A 23040-nucleotide genomic window follows, 5' to 3' on the forward strand; every position below is an offset into this window, starting at 1 on the left:
CAGTACTACTACTTATGTGGACTTTGCGTATTCTCTCTGTGACCGCAAGGGGTTTCCTCAAGGCCTTCCAGCTTTCTCCCATGTCCTAAAGATAGGTAGTTTTCTACTTTATATTACACCATTGCAGGTGGATGATAGGAGAACTAGGGTGATGTTGAGCAAAGGAGAGAATAGGCTAAAAGGAAATCAATTTATTTATTGATACAGTGCAGAATAGGCCCTTCCAACCCTTTGAGACCTCCTCCCAGCAATCTCCCGATATAACAGCCTAATCATGGGACAATTTACAATAACTCATCAACTGGTATGCTTTTGGACTGTGGGAGGAAACTGGAGCACCCGGAGGAAACCCACATAGTCACAAGGAGAATGTATTAACTCCTTACAGGCAGTGGTGGGAATTGAACCTGGGTTACTGGTACTGTTGTGCTAACCACAACAGTACCATGCCAATGGGAATGCTCTGGGATCTTGCAAACAGTCAATTGGCCAAAGGCATTCTTCTATGTCGAAAGAAAATACAATAGGCAAAAGAGGTTGGTGGACAGCATTCAGGGCTAAGTAGCTTGATTGGTTTTCCTATTGCTAGTTATGGATTATTGCACTAGCTGGCTCCTTTTACCTTTGTAAGAATCACTGAATGCAGTTGTCCTGCTTTTTGACCCTCCAAATTAACTTAGACTGAAATACAGTTTTGGTGCAGCATTCTCTGAATATTATCACTGACAGAATAACTGGGACAGCTGTCAAAAGTAAATTAAATTTGATAACGTCTGATTCATACCTGGTTTTAGTTTACAATCCAAACAGCAATAGCAACAAGAGCCATAAATTACAGGTCTAATAAATATATAAAAACCTGGCCTCTATTATACCCTCCAGCTACTTTTCCAGATTAATTCTGTTTCTAATAGGGGAAATTGCCTTATCCCTTCAGGAATTTCTGACAGAATACGATTTGCAGTCAGCAGTGAAGGGACAGATCTCATCACTGACCTAACACAAAGCTGCCCTGAAAGGTTTTGTGGTTTATCAAGTAACAGTTTTTGACCAACTTTCAATCTGTCACTATGGAGCAGAAAAATGAGCTATTCAAATTGCAGATTTTTCACTGCACAGCAAGAAATAAGATGTAATGTAATTCAAATTTAGTCATATTACAAAGGCGAACAAAATCATGCACAGGATTAAGGAGGAGGATGAAATATCTTTTAAATTAATTCTAAGGTAAGAGTAATGAATTTTAATTATTTTATATAATCTGCAGTTTTTAGCTGTTCTCCTGAGAGAATTAGACCACACTTGTAAAATCAGATTTTAGGGCCATAGAGATTATTCACTGGTGATAACTTGGTATTTTGTTAAAAAATATTACATTTTCTCCCTCAAGACTAAACCCTTCTCTTGATTTTTTTTGTAGTGAGTATAGTGTACAATGTGTGTGGCTGGCTAATGATAATGATAGAATAGACACAAATATGTCCTTTCTGGCTGGTAAAATGTAATGAGTGTACTGCCACAGGGATTCATGCTTAGGCCTCAGCTTTTACATTGTAAGCAGATGATGAGACTGGAAGGACAGGAGGTGTGGTTGCTAAATTTGCTGATGACTCGGGGACAGGTAAGAAATCAAGCTGTGAAGAGAATTTCACCACTGTTGTTGGTAAAGTCTTGGATACTATTGAGGAAGTATACAGGAGTGAGATAGATCAGCTGATTGAGTAGTACCACAACAACCTCACACTCAGCATTAGCAATAGCAAGGAATTGATCATGGATTTCAGGAAGGGGAAGTCTGCAGAATTGAGGAGTCATTGATGGAAAGGGTGAGCAACTTTAAGTTCCTGACTGTCAACACCTAGGAGGATATGTCCTGGGCTCACATATTGCTGCAATTATAAAAAAGGAATGCCAGTGGCTCTACTTCATTAGGAGCTTGAGATGATTTGGTATGTCACCAAATACGCTTTGCAAATTTCTATAGGTTGTATGGTGGAGAGCATTCTTGTAAGTTGCATGACAGCCTGGTTTAGGGGCTCCATTACACAGGACTGCAAGAGGTTGCAGAGGGTCATAGAATTAGCTGGCTCCACCACAAGCACAATCCTCCTCACTATTGAGGACATCTTCAATAGGTGATGCCTCAAGAAGGCAGTGTCTAACATTGAGGACCCTCAGACACTGACCATCTGGGACATGCCCTCTTCTCCTTACCACTGTCAAGGAAGAGGTACAAGAGCATGAAGAGCTACAGTCATGAATGAGGAACAGCTTCTTTCTTTCCACTATCAAATTACTAAACAGTCCATGAACCCATGAACACTACCTCTTTATTCCTTTTTTGCACAATCTACTTATTTTGTAATTAATATGCCTCTGTGCTGATGCCTCCAAACAACAAATGTCATATCATTTAAGACAGAGATGATAATTCTGATTCTGGACCTAGAAAGGGACAGAGGTAGGTTGAGTGAGAGGGCAAGGATCTAAAAAAACGAGTATACTGTGGGAAAATATTAAATTATCTATTTAGGCAAGAAATAAAACAAAATACCTACATGGTGTGAGATTGGAGTGATCTGAGATGCAGAGGGAGGTACGTCCTAGCACATTTTCCCAAAAACTACTATGAGGCAAAAACATAAGTAGGGAAGATAACTGAATATTGTTATTTTATAGAAGTGCAATTAATCACAAAAGCACCTCAAGAAAAGAAGCCTCATGAAAGTGGTATCTGTTATCAAGGATGCTCACCATTCAGCACGTGCCCTCTTCTTCTTACCACCGTCAAGGAGGAGGCACATAAGCCACAAGACAACACGCAGCTTCTCCTCTACATTCAGATTTCTGAATGGTACATGAACCCATGAATCCCATTTCACTATTTTACTCCCTTGTTGCACTATTTTTTTATATTTACAGTATTGTAACTTGTATTTTTAAATGTATTGTTGCCTCAAAACAACATATTTCATGACATGCTAGGGATAACAAACCTCATTCTGATTCTAAAGTAAGGAAGTTTTCCTTCAGTTTAATAGAATGTTGGTAAGACATCAACTGGTGTTTTGTGTACATTATTGGCTTTATTTAAAGAAGGATGTAAATGCATTGGAAATAGTTACACAAGAAGGTTTACTCAGTTAAAGTTGTCATCTGAGGAAAGGTCGCTTTGCCTCGGCTTGTATCTGGAACTCGGAATAGTGAGGGGCAACTTGATGGGAATGTGTTAGGATCTTGAGTAGTCTTGACAAGATGAATATGGGAAAGGATGGATCTCCTTTTGGGAGAATCTAGAAATAACAATTGTTTTAATAATAAATTGTCTTCCATTTAAGACATGGATAAGATGAAGTATTTGTTCTTCCTTGGAGCATTATGTCTCTTCAGAAATCTCTTCTTCATGGGGAGTGGAAGCAGTCTTTGGACATCATGAAGACAGAGGTAGATAAATTGTTGATAAATGAACAAGTGAAAGTTACTGGGTGGAGTTGTGTGTGGGGGTAAACAGGAATGTGGAACTGATGTTACAATAAGATCAGCCACAATGTTGTGAATATCTGAGGAGAGGCAAGGGGCAAAGTAGCTTATTTCTGCTTCTAATTTGTGTGTGCCTTCTTATGTATGTTAATTCATATGATGAAGTTTGGTTTCAATCTAGTGATTGCCCCTGTGATAACTGTAAGACTGCATGCTGTAGAGGAACAGGGTTCACCGATAGGAACATTTGAATGCCCATGCTTAACTTAGAAATTTTCAGTGGTTTTACAGATTATTGACAATTTCACTGCTACTAAGACTGCAGGTATGGATCAGATGGATTATATGGTGCAGTTGTTGTTATGTGGGTCAATGTGACAACGTTTGTAAAGCAGCAAAATCCCACAAATAAACAATGAGGTAACTACTTTCTTAATCTGCTGTGCCTTTTGGTTTTGGGAAGAGTAGCGCTAGGACACTTAGAGAATTCTAAAAGCAAAAATCTGCAGATGCTGAAAAGCTGAACTAAATGCCAGAAATACTCAGCTGGTTTCCAGAACCCGTGAAAAGAGAAACAGATAATATTTTAGGTCACAGACAGATCTGACTGCCCTTTGAATAAACATTCACTGTTTACCTTCAGATCCTCAGAGTATCCAAACACAACCCTTTTCCAGTTTGAACTTCCAGACAGAGTCTTGGTTTTTCATTCTGTCCAAACAACCTTGTATGTTCGGTACTACACAAGCTTATCCTTTGATTTGCTTGAGTAGGGCTTGACGTGCTAATTATTGGACAGCAAAGTGAAGCCATCACCAGTGACTCTGTGAAGAACCAATGAAGGAAAAATAATGGATCATTTAAGTTGTCATTATTTGCATAAATACCAGTTTGGATGCACCTAGTGGTGAACCAGTTCCTGAAAATAGACATTCTCGCCACCAAATTTGTCAGTATTTCAGTCAGTACCTGTCAAGTGCCTCCAGTCTAAGAATTCCAGTTTGATCTTTCCCTTCTCCCCTCTTTTTCTGAAGCTTAAAATTTGCTTACTTTCACGCATTTCCCTGTTCTGATCAAAGGACATGGAGTTGAAGTCAAAGCATAAACTCAACTTCCTTCAACAAGACTTGCCCTTTTGAATCCTTCAAGCATTTTTAATGTTAATTTTTGATCAATTCAGGATTGTTTTAAAATAGCCAGAAAGGACCAAACCTCTGTTTTGCATTGTTCCATTAAGGAAGCACAGATACGTCATTGTGGAGGCCAGTGTGTATATCTCATATTGTTTGATATCACTTTTGCCTTGAGGGGAAACCTATCCTATCACTTTCCTTATATAAACTCATCAAAGTGCTAGGGACCTAATACAACTGGTTCATCAGCATTTATTTCTGAGAGATTCCACTGGTCACCACTGGGATTAGGAGAATTTTGCAGCAATAGAAACATAGAAAACCTACAGCGCAATACAGTCCTTTCGGCCCACAAAGTTGTGCGGAATATTTCCCTACCGTAGAAATTACTAGGCTTACCTATAGCTCTCTATTTTACTAAGCTCCATGTACCTACCTAAAAGCCTCTTAAAAGACCCTATCGTATCTGCCTCCACCACCGTTGCCGGCAGCCCATTCCACGCACTCACCACTCTCTGAGTGAAAAACGTATCCCTGACATCTCCTCTGTACCTACTCCGCAGCACCTTAAACTTGTGTCCTCTTGTGGCAACCATTTCAGCCCTGGGAAAAAGCCTCTGACTACCCACACGATCAATGCCTCTCATCAATTGCAATGAATTCCACAACCCACATGTTTATTCTGTGTTAGGATTCATGGACTTGTTTTAAATAAATTCTTAAGAATGAATTGAATAGTCCTTTTTATAATTTCTGAACACCTGTGGTCAACACGATGGTTGCAGTAACCAGGATCTTGAAAGAAAAGCTACTTCCAAAATGAGATGTCTGTTTTGCCTTGTCAAATGAAATGAATATGTTATTTGAAATGGATATTCATTTAATAAGGTAATCTGTGATACTTTTCTATTCAAATTTTAAAAAGATGGGGAAAATGTATATTAAGTTCTCAGTACTTAATCAAGAGAAAACAAATATAAAACTTTTTAAAAACTTTCTTTCAGACTGAAATATCCCAATGTGAAACGTATGAGCTTGATTGTAAAACTGTACTTATTACTAGCTTTAAAGGAAAATTACATTGGGCCACTCTCCACTCTCCACCTGATTCTGCAAGAATTCTTATGCTGTATGTGGTTTATTTAAAGGTGCTTCCATAATCTCTAGAAATATATAATTTTTAAATTTTATATATGACAAGTAACACTAGCAAATATTGCCACATTCTGAAGTATTACAGTAATATGATCTATGAAATGAATATACTGTATATATCCTAATCTCCATGTTGCTGGAAGAAAATGGAGAAAGATCAAATGTAAATTGCACATACATTTCTTGTTCCAGGTTACTAAACTGAAGGCCTTGGGAATTCCTGTTTAAAAATGAACCATTTTGAAGCTGTTGTTGATGTTGACTTGTTCTGAAGTATTTTGTGTATTGTATAGGACATAGGACACAAATATAATTGCACTGGATAATGAATCCTCACTTATACAATAAGAGGGAGCCAACATGCAAAATTTATGCTGCTTTTTCATTGAAATGGTTGTAGTTTTCCGCTATTACTGACCATCTTATTGCTTGGCTCATTGCTTATGCCAGCAATCTAATTCCATGAGTGACTTAACACTAATTAAAACTACTCTGCATTACTTGAAGCCAATATATGCACCTTGAAGGAGCAGTAGTGTACATGTGCAAGTCAGTGTAGACATGTATGTTACTTGCCAAAAGCTTTATGACATGACATGGGAGAGAATGGGTTAACAGTTAGATTTAGTGATGCTGCAGAATTTCAGAGGAAAGTTGATTTGTATCCCTCAAGTGCAAATCCCCAAGACCGTTGTAACAGTCAATTTCCAAGAAACTGAAGCACTGCAGGTGGTTCATCATGTTGCCCAACCAACAGCACCACTAGATGGAACAACTCAATATTTCACACCGTGTCACTTACCGACAACCATCTCAGAACAAAATTACAAATTATTTTTGACATCCAGACTCCACCACACGCTCACACACTTTACAGTGCTGCAAGTGTCGCTCTTCCAAGTGACAGTTTCCTGCTATTCACAGTTCTTCCACCATGACAGCAACATAATTCATATCTGTGAGAACCTCAACACTGATCTTTTCTAAATTTTGGACACAGGTGTGATCAGTGGGAGCAGCCAAGAAGAGAATATGTGGTCATATTGTCCCATCTTAATGGAGGAGACAATCCTCACCATGACTGGGAAAAACTATTTTTGAAGCCATAAACAGGGCTGTGTTCAATCCAAATATAGATGCAGTCTCCTGATCTATTGTTCTACTTCTGTCCATTTTTCATGTGGCTTATAGTCTCCTCTAATTTACAATCCGCCAGTGGTATAAACACGCATCAACCTCCCACCTTCCTCTACCACATCCTTGTGTCTATCTTTGTTTAGGTAGCCAGGACCTCTACCCCATTCAGATAAGATAGAGGAGGATAAAGTCTACCTTAGATAGTGGCTTATTTAGAATCTAGTTTGGAGGTTGAACCAGCTTTCCAGAGAGCTTTGCAAAGAATTCATAGCCTTCCCTTACCATCACAACCCAGTAATTAATGTGTAGATCAGGTGATAATGCATCTATATTATCAGGCCTTCCTGAATGACACCATGAAGTTGGCACTCTACTTGTACACGTGATAAGGTCCTCACTAAGGTGGCATCTCATCATGTCAGATGGACCCTAACATGTATATGGTTGTGAATATGAATGTATAGATGTGTAATGGGAGGGGTAGCTCTCTAGTGGTTCAAACCTGCTTCAGCTTCAGAATCAGGCTTAATATTACTGTACTGACATACTGTATGTCATGAAATGTTGCTGTTTTATGGGAGCAGTACATTGCAATACATAAAAATACGATGAATTAAATTACAAAATATATATTTTAAAATTTTAAATTAATTAAGCAGTGCAAAAGGAGAGCAAGAATAGGGAGGTAGTGTTCGTATATGTTGGCTCGTTGTCTGAACGCAGAGGGGAAGAAGCCGCTCCTAAAACACTGAGTATGTGCCCTCAGGCTGCTGCACCTCTTCTCTGATGGTGGTAATAAGAAGAAGGCATTTCCAGGGTGCTGTGGCTCCTTAGTGATGGTTGCTGCCAAGTTCATACTGATCTTCCAGCTTTGTGCTGTTTTCCAACACAGTGCCCACATCACTTGGTTCTCTTCTTGCTAAGAATGTATCAGTCTATTCTGAATATATACAATGAGTGAGCTTCCATAGCTCTCTGGGTAGAGAACTCCAGTGATTCAGCACATACCGAATGAAAACATTTCTTGTGATTTTATTTTTAAACAGCTGACCCCGTATTCCCTTTGGTTCTAGACTTTTCAGCCAGAGGAAGCATTCTCCCTGCGTCTAAACTGTCAAGCACTTTGAGAATTTTTCAACAATTTGATGAGATTACTCTTATTTACTAAACTCTCCAAAATACATGCACAGTATAAACAATCCCTTTGCATACACCAGACTCTCCAGTCTAATAAATCTTTATGCCACTACTTCTGTGGCAAGTAGCCGGCTAGTGGCATAGTGGCATCAGCGCCGGACTTCGGAGCAAAGGCTCCTGAGTTCGAATCCAGCCGGCTCTCTTGCATACTTTCCATCTGTGCTGGGTTGAGCGTCGAGCTAGCAACTCAGCCTTGTAAAAATAAGAAAACCTGCTAAAACAAAAACGTGTCATGACTTGGAGTTAAGGGCTTTCCTCTTCTTTCTTCTTTCTGTGGCAAGTACATCCTTTCATAGAAACATACATAGAAAATAGGTGCAGGAGTAGGCCATTCGGCCCTTCGAGCCTGCACCGCCATTTATTATGATCATGGCTGATCATCCAACTCAGAACCCCACCCCAGCCTTCCCTCCATACCCCCTGACCCCCGTAGCCACAAGGGCCATATCTAACTCCCTCTTAAATATAGCCAATGAACTGGCCTCAACTGTTTCCTGTGGCAGAGAATTCCACAGATTCACCACTCTCTGTGTGAAGAAGTTTTTCCTAATCTCGGTCCTAAAAGGCTTCCCCTCTATCCTCAAACTGTGGCCCCTCGTTCTGGACTTCCCCAACATCGGGAACAATCTTCCTGCATCTAGCCTATCCAATCCCTTTAGGATCTTATACGTTTCAATCAGATCCCCCCTGGGTAGTCTGGCCAAAGCTGCACTAATACTCAAGATACAGTCTCACCAAGTCCCGATACCATTACAGTAAGACTTTCTTTCTCTTTTGTTCATATTCCCTAAAATAGCATTGACCCTTTTGTTGTATGATGCCCTGACATAGTGGCTGTCAGTGAATTGTGTCACTTTGAACACCAACACTACCAAATTTCTTTCCATTTAACAAATTGCTTTTCAAGTGCATGCACTGAACCGGATGGTCAAATTTTTCCTCATCTTACACTTTCTGCCATATTGTCACCCACTCAATCAGCTTGTCCAATAAAGAAAAATCATATTATCTAAATATTGAGAGATTGCAGAGCTCTGAGATGTGAAAGGAGCAATATTCACAAAAGAGATGTAGATAGAACAAATAATTAAGAAAGCTTACAAATATTTTTGTGTATTGATAAAGTTCTTGATTAGAAAGGTTATGGAGAAAAGGCAGGAAAGAGGGATAATTTATCAGCCACAGTAGAGCAGACTTATGGTCTGAATGGCCTAATTCAGCTCCTATGTCTTATGGTCTTATCAAGGAGTTGAATAAAAATGTGGGCAGATTTTGCTTTAGTCACATACGGCACTGATGAAATGATTTGGAGTGCTATGTGCAGGATTGGTCTCTTCACTTAAGGAAGGACATAACTGTGCTGAAACCAAAACATGCTGGCTTACAAGATCAGTATTGAAATAGATCCTAAAATATTTCCTCTTGTGGAAGAATCTGGAATTAGGAGTCACTGATTAACAATAACATGTTTCCTTAAAACTGTTCTGAAGTATTTTTGATATTTTTAAAGGGCTATGGGGTAATGGAGTTCTATTTCTCAAAGAACAGCAGATGCAGAATCTTTGAATATTTTTAAGTCAAAGGGAGAAAGATTCTTGAGAAGCAAGGAGCCAAAAAATTCCAGGAGCGGGCAGAATTGTGGAGTTGAGTTATGATGAGATTTGTCATGATCTGATTGAATGATGGAACAAGCTCTAGGGGACAAGTGACCTGCTTCAGCTCCTAATTGGGTACGTGCAAATGGTTATATAATCAAATGTACAATGGATAATTACCTCAAAAGGTTCAAGCTATGGCATTATTTCCTGACCTGAGTGTCTGCATACATATTTATTCACCATTAATTAACTAATAAATTAAGTATATAAGTTGACACTTTTTATTTAACGAGACTGAGAGCTTCTGTATGATATAGTGTGTACCTTTCTCTACAACCTTCAGCATGAAGCAGTGAAGCTGTAAGTTGGATGACTGCTACATAATTAATATGCTTTGGTATTAGATGTAGTTTATGTATGCAGTAAGTGTTGTGGTCCTTGTCTTGCCATAGAAGATGTTGAAGGCTGGGAAGACCCTTGAGAACTGTTCTGCTTTGTAAGGCGGAGGGTGAGATGGTTGCAATCTGATTTGAGGGCATTGTCAAAAAATGGCAGCAGATGACATAAATAGATTAGTGTGAAAGAGATTTAGAACCAGTAACAGGGCAATTTATTTACTTATAAATTGGTACATACTTGCAATTTTTTACCAAGAATTGTGGTGATATCATTGAGCATGTTAAAGTACAACATTTTAATTTAATTCCCAGAATGTGGAAGTCATTATCATGGTCATTATTTATTGCACAACGATCTACTGGCATAAACTGGATCTATGACTTAAGGAATATTAATTATGTGACAGTCAGTCAATTTGTAGTTTCAGTGTTTGTGCTGAAGGAAATGAGACAAAGTACAGACTAAAATAAACCATGGAGGCCCAAGCTTTCTAAAATAAAACTAGGTGTCAAGAGGATGTACTTAATGTTGTATGGTGGTAAAAGAGAATGCAAACACCATTCTGGCGATTTTGAATTAATGTTATTTCTTTGACTTCTATCTGTATTATCTGTATTTTAAGCAGCAATGTATAGCTATAAGAAACAACTCTAATAATTAATCTTCAAGTGCCAAAACAGATGTACAGTGTGACAAAACAATGGAATCAGATGCAAAATTTGATTTATTACCCATCTGAAATTGTCTTTAAACTGACTGGGCCATTTTAGAAACCGTTAAGAGTGAAACACATCATAGTGAATAGAACATGAAACGTAGAAGAGTATAGCACGGGAACAGGCCATTCGGCCCACAGTGTTGTGCTGGAAAGCAAATCAAAAATGCTCAAACTTTAATCTCTTCCATATCACTCCAGCTTCCTTATGTCCGTGTGCCAAATCCAACCGTCTCTAAAAAGCCTGTAATGTATTTGCCTCTACTAGCATACTAGGCAGTGCATTCCCGGCATCCACCACTCTGAGTTTAAAAACTTATCCCTCACATCCCCCTTGAACCTACCCCCTCTCACCTTTAATGCATGCCCTCTGGTATTAGCCCTGGGAAACAGATACTCTCTGTCCACACTGTCTATGCCATAAATCTGGAGTCTCTTATGCAAAGCAGTTTTTTTTTGTTAAAGTACTTTGATGAATTAGATTTTTTTGAATAACATCGTGTTATTTCCTGATCAGTATTGCTAATACTTAATGAAGCAACTGAACTGGAATTTCTTCTGCTTTATATGTAAGAGTCTGAAATATCTCTTATTAAATCCCTGATTATTTACCATCCCTCAGAAAAGGAGGAGAGGAAGGAGGGAAGAATGACTACCCAGGCATTCTTGTGCACGGCCTAGTAGTGTTCAGTGGACACCACTGGGACTGCTGTTGTCCACTAGCTTTAATCATTTCATTGCACACGGCCTAGGGAGAATTAATTTGAAAGGTCATGTACTTTGAATTCTCTGGTATAGAACTATGATGACACTGTGCCCAAAACACAGTGTATACCCACAGATAAACAATAAAAAAATGACATCCCCTGTAAAGTATTCATTATTTACAAACAGTGACCTAGAACTCATTATAAATGGGGTTGTCATTGAGATGAGTTGTAGTGAGCAATCCTTGTACAGAAGCAGGTACAGACTCACCCAACGTTGGACTTCAGGCCTTACTTACATAAGGTCAACAAACTACAGAGGCTGGTCAGACATCGCCAGTCATTGTGGCATTGAAGAGGACTTCACTTTATAGCTTTGATACTACATAGAGCTGCTGTCAGGTAGATCTTGGGGCAGAGGTAGTGGGGACGACTGGAGACTGAAGCTTGGAGTAGAGGGTGTGTGCCTCTGATTTTGGGAACACTACATCCCTAGATTGGAATCTGGTAGGAATAGGAGGGGATTGTGGGGGGGGATTCAGGGACTGGCAGTCTACACTGGTGAGTATAGTTGTGGAGTAAAAGGGGATCACACAGGGGAGAAACTATCTGACTTGGGTTCCAGTGCAGCACTGAGATCTTGCAGTAACACTATAAAAATATATTTCTGCAGGGAGTGACCAAAGACAGACACATCCCATGTGACCTAAATTCCTGGGCAGTGCTCCAGGGGAGCATTGGACTGGGAGTAACTTCCTTCCATGCTTGACTGATGTGAAAAGTGCAGGCATAATTGCTCACATCTAAGCCTTTACTTCACTGACTTATAAAGCATCTCATCCAGACTAGGTGAGACTTCTGCTTTTATGACTACCAAAATTGTAAATACTGTAAGTCTTTATTCTTTTCTGCTCTCTCAAATTCACTGGTAAGTTCTTCAGGTGCAGTCAGGCCAAATAGCCTTTTCAGTTCTGAATGAGTACCATTGTTTCTAGACTGTATAATTGTAGAAGGCTTTGTATTAACCTTTTAAATTGGCCATTAATCTATTCTCATACTCTCCTTCTACAGTCCCATTGAAGAGTCTTGGCCCAAAACGCAAACTGTTTATTTCGCTCTATAGATGCTGCCTGATCTGCCGAAGTCCTCCAGCATTTTGTGTCTGTTGCTCAACATTTCCAGCACCTGCACAATATGTTGTGCTCCTTTTCCATATCATTCCTTTACTGGAAATACACTCAGTGGCCACTTTAGTAGATGCATCCTGAGCCTAATAAAGAGGCCATTGAGTGTACACTTGTGGTCTTCTGCTGCTGTAGCCCATCCACTTCACGATTCGACATGTTGTGCATTCAGAGATGCACAACACTCTTGTTAACACATGGTTACTTGAGCTACTATTAGCTTCCTGTCAGCTTGAACTTGTCTAGCAGTTCTCATATGACCTCTCTCATTGCCAGCAAGGCGTTCCTGCCCACAGAACTGCCACTCACTGGAGTTTTTTTTTGTTTCTCGCACCGTTCACTGTAAACTCTAGAGACTGTTATGTGTGAAAATCCCAGGAGGCCAGCGGATTCTGAGATACTCAAACCACCCTGACTGGAACTGACAAAACATTCCATGATGAAAGTCACCTAGATCACATTTCCTCCCCATTCTGATGTTTGCTCTGAACAACAACTGAACCTCTTGACCATGTCTGCATACTATTATGCATTGACTTGCTGCCACATGATTGACTAATTAGATATTTGCATTAATGAGCAGCTGTACAGGTGTACCTAATAAAACGGCCACTGAGGGTATGTTTAACGAGCTCTACATGCTGCATTGAGTTGAGCCAGCATTGATGAAATTCTAGCAAAATATTATGATCACACAATTCAATTCTAGTTAGGGCATGTATATTTAAATGATTCAAGATAATAGGGAACAGATCGATGTTCACAAGCTGAGCTCCAGGGTCTTCCAGCACTTTCTAAAAATATCAAAACAGACATCAGTCATTCCAAAACATTCTGTTTTTGTCTAAAATGGCTGACTGTTAGAATGTCATATACTACTGTAGTTTCAATTATTTATATCTAAGCAAATATCTAAAATATTTAAATTAAGATATTCGATTGTGGTATTTGAATAAAATTTTCCCAGTTTGTATATTCAGTTCTCCCCAAGCGGTTTATGTACTAGATATTGAACAAAACACAAAACCACAAATGCAAACATTGTGAGAAGCCAGTTGTTCAATATTGACTATTGAAGATTTTCTCATATTAGTAAACCCTATTAGTGGCTCATTATGAAATCTGTGCACTTTCTCTGTGGCAGCAATGGTTTCCACCAGGTGCTCTATTTTCTTCCACATCATGAAAATGTACTGGTGGATTTAAAAAAATCCCCAAGTGTATGTCAGTGCGTCCACAGACCCCTCGGTTAACGACAGAAGATCATGCAATAGAAGTTTGGGAGCCACTGCTGCAGGTAAATGGCAGACGAATCGATGGGCATGAAGGGATAAGTTAAGCCTGCAAGTAAGTGAGGAGTGGAGGAACAGGACAGATTCGATTGCTCCACTATGAGCCAGAATATATTGATGAACAGAAAGTCTCCCTACTTTGTCATAATAATAAATGTTGTTATGATGATGCAAGAGGTATGGATTAAGGTTCATTCAGATTATATCATTCAGCCAGTTGAAAAGTCTATTACCCAGCCAAGCTATGTCTATAATTCAGCTAATATATACAGTGATCCCTTGTTAATTCAGAACATGACTAAAGTAATTATAAATTGACAATGCTGGACAATGTTAGAACTATGAGCAGGTTAGTCATGTTCTATAAAAATAAAATGAAGTTTATGTTATGTTTTACAATCCAAAACATCAAACTAATTCAGAGAAAACATGGAGCAGTGAACGTGTGTCTTTAATTTACTGTTTACTTTTAGCAAGACGTGCACCTATAATGTGGAGGCCTGATGAAAAATGCCAATCACATACTTTTACATATAACCCATGGTGGTGGCATCCATTAGTCTTGTGAGACCATGGATCTGCGCCTGGAATTTTCCAGAGTACAGGCCTGGGCAATGTTGTATGGAAGACCGGCAGTTACCCAAGCAGCAAGTCTCCCCTCTCCACGCCACCGATGTTGTCCAAGGGAAGGGCAAGGGCCGATACAGCTTGGCACCAGTGTCGTCGCAGGAGTTGTCAGAATGAGGTTGAAGGCAATGTCGGACTGCCTTAGGGACTCCAGCTCTGGATTTGTCCTCAGGGTTTACTCCCGAAGCCTTTCCCATGAGTGGGTGTGGCCACAAAGCAGCGGAGCTTTGAAATCAGAGTTTTCCCTCTCTTAGATAGACTGCCTTCCCAGGCTGACGAGATCCATCTACCCAGAGCACTGGCTTTAAGGCGCCAGGACCCACCTTCACCCCTTCTCCTGTCAGTAGAAATAGTTCCTTTTTTTTTTCCAAAAATACTTTATTCAGAAATATTACACAATAAAAATAATTACATACAGAAAAAGAAAACCATTCGTTGACTGTGAGTCCTTATTCAATACAGTTATTAACAATAAAATTTTGCGTTGACTCTGTTCATTTACAAATGAAAGATGTTTACAGTAAATCATGCGTTTACTCTCAACTCTTGGTCAAGTGTTAAGACTTAATAACAATCAAAATTTTCAACAATAAAGGCAGGCAATGGCTCTAATACTTTCCCAAATTAACAATTGCACCCACTCCTTGGGCACCATGTTGATTATCTGTCCACACCGCTGATGAGGGTCGGTCTCCTCCCCACCCAACCTCTCCCCCTCCTACGGGTGATGAACGTTAAACTGTGGTCCTTCCCCACCGGGCCTTCGCGGTGGCTGCACCAAGTTTGAGTGCATCCCTCAGAACGTACTCCTGCAGACGAGAGTGTGCCAGTCGGCAGCATTCAGTCACGGACATCTCCGTCAGCTGGCAGACCATCAAGTTTTCAGTAGAAATAGTTCCGCCAGGCTAAGCCACATGAGAAGGCCAGGAGTAGGACTTGGTTGTCAGAGGCTATTTGAGGTACATGCCGTGAGGAGCACTTTTAGGTAGTGGGAGCTTGTCCCCACTACCACTCCTCGGCTTGACAACCTTGACAACCATAATGAATTATGTAAACAACAAAGAATGCTTGATCAATATACTTACAGGATTACTGAACTGTTAAATACACAATACTCCTCCCTGCTTCGCTATAAATTCCAACTCAAATAGAGCATGCATCTCAACTAAAAGATATGTGTATAAATATAGGTTAAATATTTATATACACACAGTATACTATATAATACAACTGCTATAAAGACATCCACAGCATAGTAAACTTGAAGTTGTCCCATTCAGGTCTAAAGATTTAATCACTGTGGAGGATTTCTTACTCTTGTGGGATAATGGCTTTCCTGACAAGGGGGTGGGGATCACTGTGCTTGGAAGGTGAAACCACTGGCTGTGAAACAATCTCAAATTCTGGGGGCTCCTCCGTAGTTGTTGTAGGAGTTGACTCTGATAATGCAGGAAGTGGTTCTGACAACTCTGGACATCTTTCATCTCTACCAGGGTGATGCATGCCACTCCTAGGGATGGAGAGACACTGCTCTTACCATCTTCTGGTTGTTTTTGCACCCTAAACAATACATGGTAGGCTGTTCGATCTGCTGATCTAACCCAGCTAACACCTAGATGACCGACATGGACAGTACATCCTTCAATGCTTCAGCTCTCAGCTTGGATGGTAAAACAACTCTCCATCCCCACATAAGGCAACCTCTGTCAAGGGCAGGTTCATCCCAGCCCTAGTGAAAGTAGGGGAACTGGAACTTCCGCTCAACATTCCAGCCACTTTGGGTGGCTATGTAAAGCTGAGACATTATGGAGTATTTTCTGGTTTCCCTTTAGATTATCTCTGTCATAATAGAGAGCCTTTTGATTTGCATTAGGGTGAATACTTCAAGAAGAGTGTCCTCTTCTGTAAGTTTTCAGGTGTTACCTTTTCCAAGGTTAAACAAATCAGCATTTCCATGATTAGTCATCCTCTTGAATTTGATCTTGTAACTGTGTCCTCCAAGAAACTGAGCCCATCTCTGCATTGATGCTGCTGCTGTTAGTGGAATAACCTTCTGTGGATTGAAAATGGACACTAGTGGTTGATGATCAGTCTGAGGTAAGTTTTCTCCCATATAAGTACCAGTTGAAGTGTTTTACACCCCAAAACAGTCTTAACACCTCTCTGTCAATCTGTGCTTAATTTTTTCTCTGCAGAACATTGGACATTCACTTTCATCACTCATACCTTGTGACATGACTGCACCAGTACCATAAGATGAGGTGTCACAAGGTCACAGGCAAGATTCACTGGCCTATGTGGATCATAATGTGTGAGATCAGTATCTGGTATCAACATTTCCTTTATCTTCTGGAAAGCCACCTCACACTGCTTTGTCCATTGCCATTTCTTCCTGATCTGTAGTAATGAGTCCAAGGGCTGGAGCATGCTAGCCGGGTTTGGCAGGAACCTGTTATAGAAATGACAAATCCTAAAATGGATTGCAAATGTGACATGTCCTTTAGCCTTAGGGCATCCACTACTACCTGAATTTTTCAATACAATTGTGTAGATCTTGAGCGCCACTGATGTAGATCTTGAGCGTCACTGATGTGATCATAGTAAGTGACGCTCACACTTGCTGCGTCACACTCTGAGCCCATAATCTTCTAACCTTTTTGTTACTGTCTTGAGATTTTGGAGATGTTCCTTGTCATCCTTACCGTAAAAATAACATCATCCAAACAACAGTGGGTGCGTCGACAGCCTTGCGGCTCCTGTTCTATGGACAGAGGGCGGATACAGATGCTATTCTAAAAGTAAACCTTGGGTGTGGCATTTTTATTTAACACTATTTTACCCTCTGAGTTTGAGATTTCCAATGCCATCCTTGAACACTGCTGTGGCATCATCTAGTAACTTTCTTAATTTGCTTTCAGTTGACTCTATTTCGAGGATGTGGCGTGCAAATTCCAATCAGATTGCAATTCTCTCAGCTAATCATGACCCCACAATGTTATAACCACATAGAAGCCCAATGTGGCTTGTTGGTTGTTGTATTTCGCTGTTATGAATGTCACTCCCACAGGAGTTATCATTTCTCCAGTATAAGTTCTTGGTTCTTGGAAACAACATTCAAACTCATTTTGTGGGATGACTGAAAGAGTTGAGTCAGTGTCCAATTCCATTTTAGCTAATTTGCCGTTCACTTCCGGTGTAAGCCATATCGCTTGTCTCTTTTTAGTTTTCACATTAGAAATCTCAAGGCTACCCCGTCCTATGTCACTCTCTCATCATTATCAAATTTTTCTTCAACAGTATGCAGAGTAGTATGCATGTGGCCAAGTGGTTAAGGCATTGGACTAGCGACCTGAAGGTCGTGAGTTCGAGCCCAGCCGAGACAACGTGTTGTGTCCTTGAGCAAGGCACTTAATCACACATTGCTTTGCAACGACACTGGTGCCAAACTGTATGGGTCCTAATGCCCTTCCCTTGGACAACATCAGTGTTGTGGAGAGGGGAGATTTGCAGCATGGACAACTGCCGGTCTTCCATACAACCTTGCCCAAGCCTGCGCCCTGGAGAGTGAAGACTTTCCAGGCACAGATCCAAGTTCTTGCAAGTCTAACGGATGCCTTTACTTACTCTTTTTGAAATTGCAACTTGACATTTTATCTTTTTCTCTCCACTGTGTAGTCCTTTTAGCTTTATCTGTCCGACATGGTCTTTGTATGTAACCTACTTAGTTGCATTTTCTGCGAGTATTGCCTTTAAACCTGCATTGTTCTGGTGTATGTGAGCCCCTGAAACAACAATAACACAACTTGTTCTGCCAGGCCAGTTTCTGTTTAGAATCTGCAATTTTGTTCATGCTTACTTTCATTCCTGACTGTAACTCAGTTGTGTGTCTGTCTGCTGTTTTCATTGATACAGCTATTTCAACCGTTCATTTAAATGTAAGTTGTGCTTCAGTTGGGAACCATTTTTGAATGCTTTCTTGTAAGATTCCACAAACTAACCAATCTCTTGGTGCATCATTAAGCTCATTACTGAACTGACAATGCTCAGACAACTTCTTCAATTCAGCCACATATGCTGAAATTGTCTCCCCTTCCTTTTGATTCCACTTATGAGACCTAAAGTATCCTGCAATCAACAATGGCCTTGGTTGTAAATGTTTCCACATTAATTTCATGATATCAGCAAATCTAATTTTTGCTACTTTAGTTGGAGCAGTTAAACTTCTAAATAAACTGTATGCTGTTCCACCTATTACAGCTAGCAAAACTGTCACTTGCTTTGCATTGGCTATTTGATTTACTTCAAAATACTGCTCAATTCATTCAGTACATATCAGCCAGTTATCTTTTGTGCAATCAAATAAGTCTGTTTTTCAAATGTAACCAGATATTTCTGCTCGTTCTTATTTTTATTTATTTTTATTATCACCTAACACTCATTGTTTATGAACCCATGAATTTCGTCGGTTTTCTGCCCTTTTTTAACTTGCCTGCTTGCAAAGAAAAAAACATGCTGCACTTTTTTTAAACTTGAAAATCTCGCTAAGCTTTTTTCTCAAATATCTCACTGCACTTCAAGAGGTAGGTAGTTATTTCAGGTTCATTTAAAACTTTTTCATCACCACTATTATGTTTTGAAACTTCAGAACATAAAACTAATTGAAAGAAAGCAGAGAACCAGGAATATGTGTCTTAGTTTCATTTTTATTTTTAGTGAGATGTGTACATATGACATGGTGGCATGATGGTATATGCCATTCACATACTTTTATATATAATTCATAATGAATTATGTAAGCAGAAAAAAGCTAAATCAAACAATATATTTACAATATTACTGAAATATTATATACACAACTGTTTAGGCTATTTCAGAGATTAATATGAATATAATCATCATGTATAGCAGACGTTCCATCTAATTTACTAATTACATTTGACTAATCAAAATCATGACCCATCCTACAAAATGCCAGCTAACTTCTTCTGTATCCGTAATATTTCCTTTATTCCTAGTTTCTTTTTATGAGACAAGATATTCCTACTTGCTTTATTTTCTTCTGCATAATCCTTCTTAATAGTCGTCAGTCATTGCATGTTAAATTTTGTTGTTTAAATGTTTTTATCAGTATGTTAGCCCTTCTTTGAGCTATGTATTTACAACAGCTCCCATTTATATAACATCTTTAGGATAGCATAATTATCCTAAAGTTGCCAACAGAAATGCTACCAAGCAATAGGCAAAATTTCACATTCCCATAATACATTCCAAAAAGTTTGCACTAGGAAACTCACTTAAACGTCAGTCATCAGTACCTATTGTGCAATATAAAATTTGAGAGCTCTCAATTATCTTTCTGTTATAGTAGTTAAATATTTGTTATGTTGTTTCACTTAAAATTACCATAAATTAATGGTCTCATGCTAAGTTAGGATGAAAAAATTTGATGAAAATCACTTCATGAAGTAGTTAATATGAATCATGATTAGTCGGTAGTTGGTCGAACACCTTTGCAAAAGGTGGGATTTCCCAGAGGCCATTCATTTCTATTCAACATCCCATTCCTATTCCAACATGCCAGTCCTTTTGGCTCCTCTGCTGACACAATGATGTCACACCCAGGTTGGAGGAGCAAAACCTCATATTTCACCTGGGTAGCCTCCAACCTGACAGCATGAACATCAGTTTCTCTAGCTCCTGTTCATGTCTCCCCTCCTCTTTCTCTCTTTCTCTATTCCCTATTCTGGTACCCCTCTCACCCCTTCCCTTCCCATCACCTCCCCCTGGTGCCCCTCCTCCTTCTCTTTGTTCCAAGATCCACTGTCCTCTGCTATCATAGTCCTTCTTCTTCACCTCTTTACCTCTTCCACCTATGGCCTCTCAGTTTCTTACTTCATCACCTTTCCCACCCATTCGCCTTCCCATCACCTGGTTTCACCTATGTCTTGCCAGCTTTTACTCTTTCCCTTTTCCCCACCTTCTTATTCTGGCTTCTTCCTTTCCAGTCCCGATGAAGGATCTCCATAGATGCTACCGGACCTGCTGGGTTCCTCCAGAATTTAGTGTCTGCTGTTCTGGATTTCCAGCATCTGCAGAATCTTTTGTGTTTTTAATTTGGTACTTCAATTGGATGGCATTAGTTTTTTTAAAAACTAAAAACCATTAAAGTATTGACTAAAATGAGCAACTGGACAGTCTGTACTGTCATTGAGGTGGCACAGAAGCTTAGCGATTAGCACAACAATTTACAGTACTGCAGACCAGAGTTCAATTCCTGCTGCCAGATAGGAAGATTTACGTTTTCCCTGTGTCTGCGTGGATTTCCTCAGGATGCTCCTGTTTCTTCCCACAGTACTGGTCGGTAGGTTAATTGGTCATTGTAAGTTGTCCTGTGATCAGGCTAGGGTTAAATTGGAGGATTGCTGGGCAGCGCATTTTGAGGAACCGCAATGACCTAGTCTGTGCTGTATCTGAATAAATAAATAAATTATTACCTTCAGGCTTGGTTCCTCACTTTTCTGATTCTGTACATATATTTCACATGAGAAAGTTTAAATGGTTTACTTCTATTTTGCTTGACTGGCAACTAGTGAAAGAAGTTGCACTTGTGTAAAGAGTATATTGGGCTGAAAATAAACATCTCTTTAATGATAATTTCCCTTATAAAAATTCTCTGGGGAGAGGAACAGAGTGAATGTAACAGCTGATTGTCCTTTCATCAGGGCTCTCATGAACTTGCTACTTACAATTTCTGCCTAAAGAAATTATCACATTCATGGTTTAGTGCACACAAAATGAAATAGTAGAAAGGAGAAATCCTTCCCCCCACCCCCCGGCTATCAAGTGTGGATACGTTTGATGGAGTGATGGAAAAAAACTCCAGAATTTTGCTTCAGTTGGTGAGGAAAGAAAATGAACCAATTTGTTATGTTCAGTAGTTGCTGGGTGTATTCCAAGTGCAGAGAAAATTTAACATAATCCATTGTTGACTGCAAGGTGGATTAACTGGTTAGGTGGTTTCATTGATGTTCATTCTTTGGGCTGGGACTGGAATAATGCATTTTTGGGTGGAGTTACATTCCTTGACAAATATGAATTAATAGTAATATACAAAGGCCTGAAAATATGTGCAAGCATTTTTGTGCAACTTAGTAACAATATAAGTTTGTACTAAATGATGTTGCTTTGGCTTGATCACCAATGACTATGGTACTATTTTTAGCTTGAATCTTCTGTTCTTTCTCAAGTTTAGAGGATGACACTTTCAGTGATATTTTGCCAGTGATAACACACCGGTGATATCTAACCTAACTGGCAACAGAAGTGAAAATTGACAACAATTTAAAAGAATTTCCGGAGTAATTTTTCTCTCATTGGATTTGAGTAGTTCTGTGTTTTTTTTTCAAAGAAATTTTGTGTCATAGTCCAGTCATTTTGAGTGTGCATTATGTTTATATGTTCATGTTGTGGAAATAAAGGAGTTTATTTAATGAGCTGAGAAATGTCAGGTAAATTTCAAAGTGGTTTCACCTGCTCTAAATTGTACTGTTAGCGTGAATGTTCATAGGATTTTGGAGGAAGAAATATTACGGTCAATGTGAGATTGCTGCATGATTAACAAAGAAAGATAATGAACTCAAGATTACAGTTGAAATACTTTTGCCCATGATTTAATTGGTTTTACTGCAGCAAGTCAGGCAAATGACATGTTGCAAAGAGGTCCAGCAAATTGTATAATTTAATGGATATGTGTGAGTAAATATTTGATTAAAATATGGAAAAGTATGAAAGTATACGGCCCATCCCCAGATTCAAACAAGTTTGGTTTTTGCAGACATCCAAAAGTTGATTTTGTTTTGATACACAAAAAACACCCAATATGGTAAATATATCTCCACAACTTTGTAATAAAAGACATAAAAGCACATAAAACTGATGAGAAATAACTATCTCTAAAAGTGCAGAGAGAGAGAGAGAAATTGATTTTGCTATTTATAGGGATAAACATTGAACTGTAATAATATTAGGGTAGCTCTTTTCTTAGTGTCCATAAGTTGGCTATTCATAACCCTGGGACAGCTTGTATTGCAAAATTGCAACCATTGGATTCAATGTGAATGTACCTAAATACAGTAAGTGTGTTGGAGAAATAAATGGCAGGTTAATTAAAGACTTTTGTAGTATAGGTAATAATAAACTAAGTCTGTCACTGTCATTTTTACTGCAATAATGTCCTCTGTAGAATGAAAGTAACCAAATTAAAATAATTTCAATAAATAGACCTTAGCATTTCAGATAAAGGCCATTCATCTGTCTGAGCCTGTGTCGGGATTGATAGTCCTGACCATGTAAGACTGTTGCCTTGTCAAAAGTTCAAAGTTCAAAATAAATTCTATTATCGAAAGGTACGTATATA

At 39.2% G+C, this 23040-nt stretch overlaps 2 protein-coding genes across 11 annotated transcripts in view; one reads left to right on the forward strand and one right to left on the reverse strand.

The window, feature by feature from the left end:
* Positions 1-23040, reverse strand: part of fbxw10 (F-box and WD repeat domain containing 10) — a 377757-nt gene that overhangs the window by 125675 nt on the left and 229042 nt on the right. The gene's annotated exons all lie outside the window — the stretch shown is intronic.
* arhgap44a (Rho GTPase activating protein 44a) overlaps positions 1-23040 on the forward strand; it is a 310890-nt gene that overhangs the window by 3632 nt on the left and 284218 nt on the right. The gene's annotated exons all lie outside the window — the stretch shown is intronic.

This window comes from Mobula birostris, chromosome 24 (genome assembly GCF_030028105.1).
Source record: "Mobula birostris isolate sMobBir1 chromosome 24, sMobBir1.hap1, whole genome shotgun sequence".
In the NCBI taxonomy this organism is placed as follows: domain Eukaryota; kingdom Metazoa; phylum Chordata; class Chondrichthyes; order Myliobatiformes; family Myliobatidae; genus Mobula; species Mobula birostris.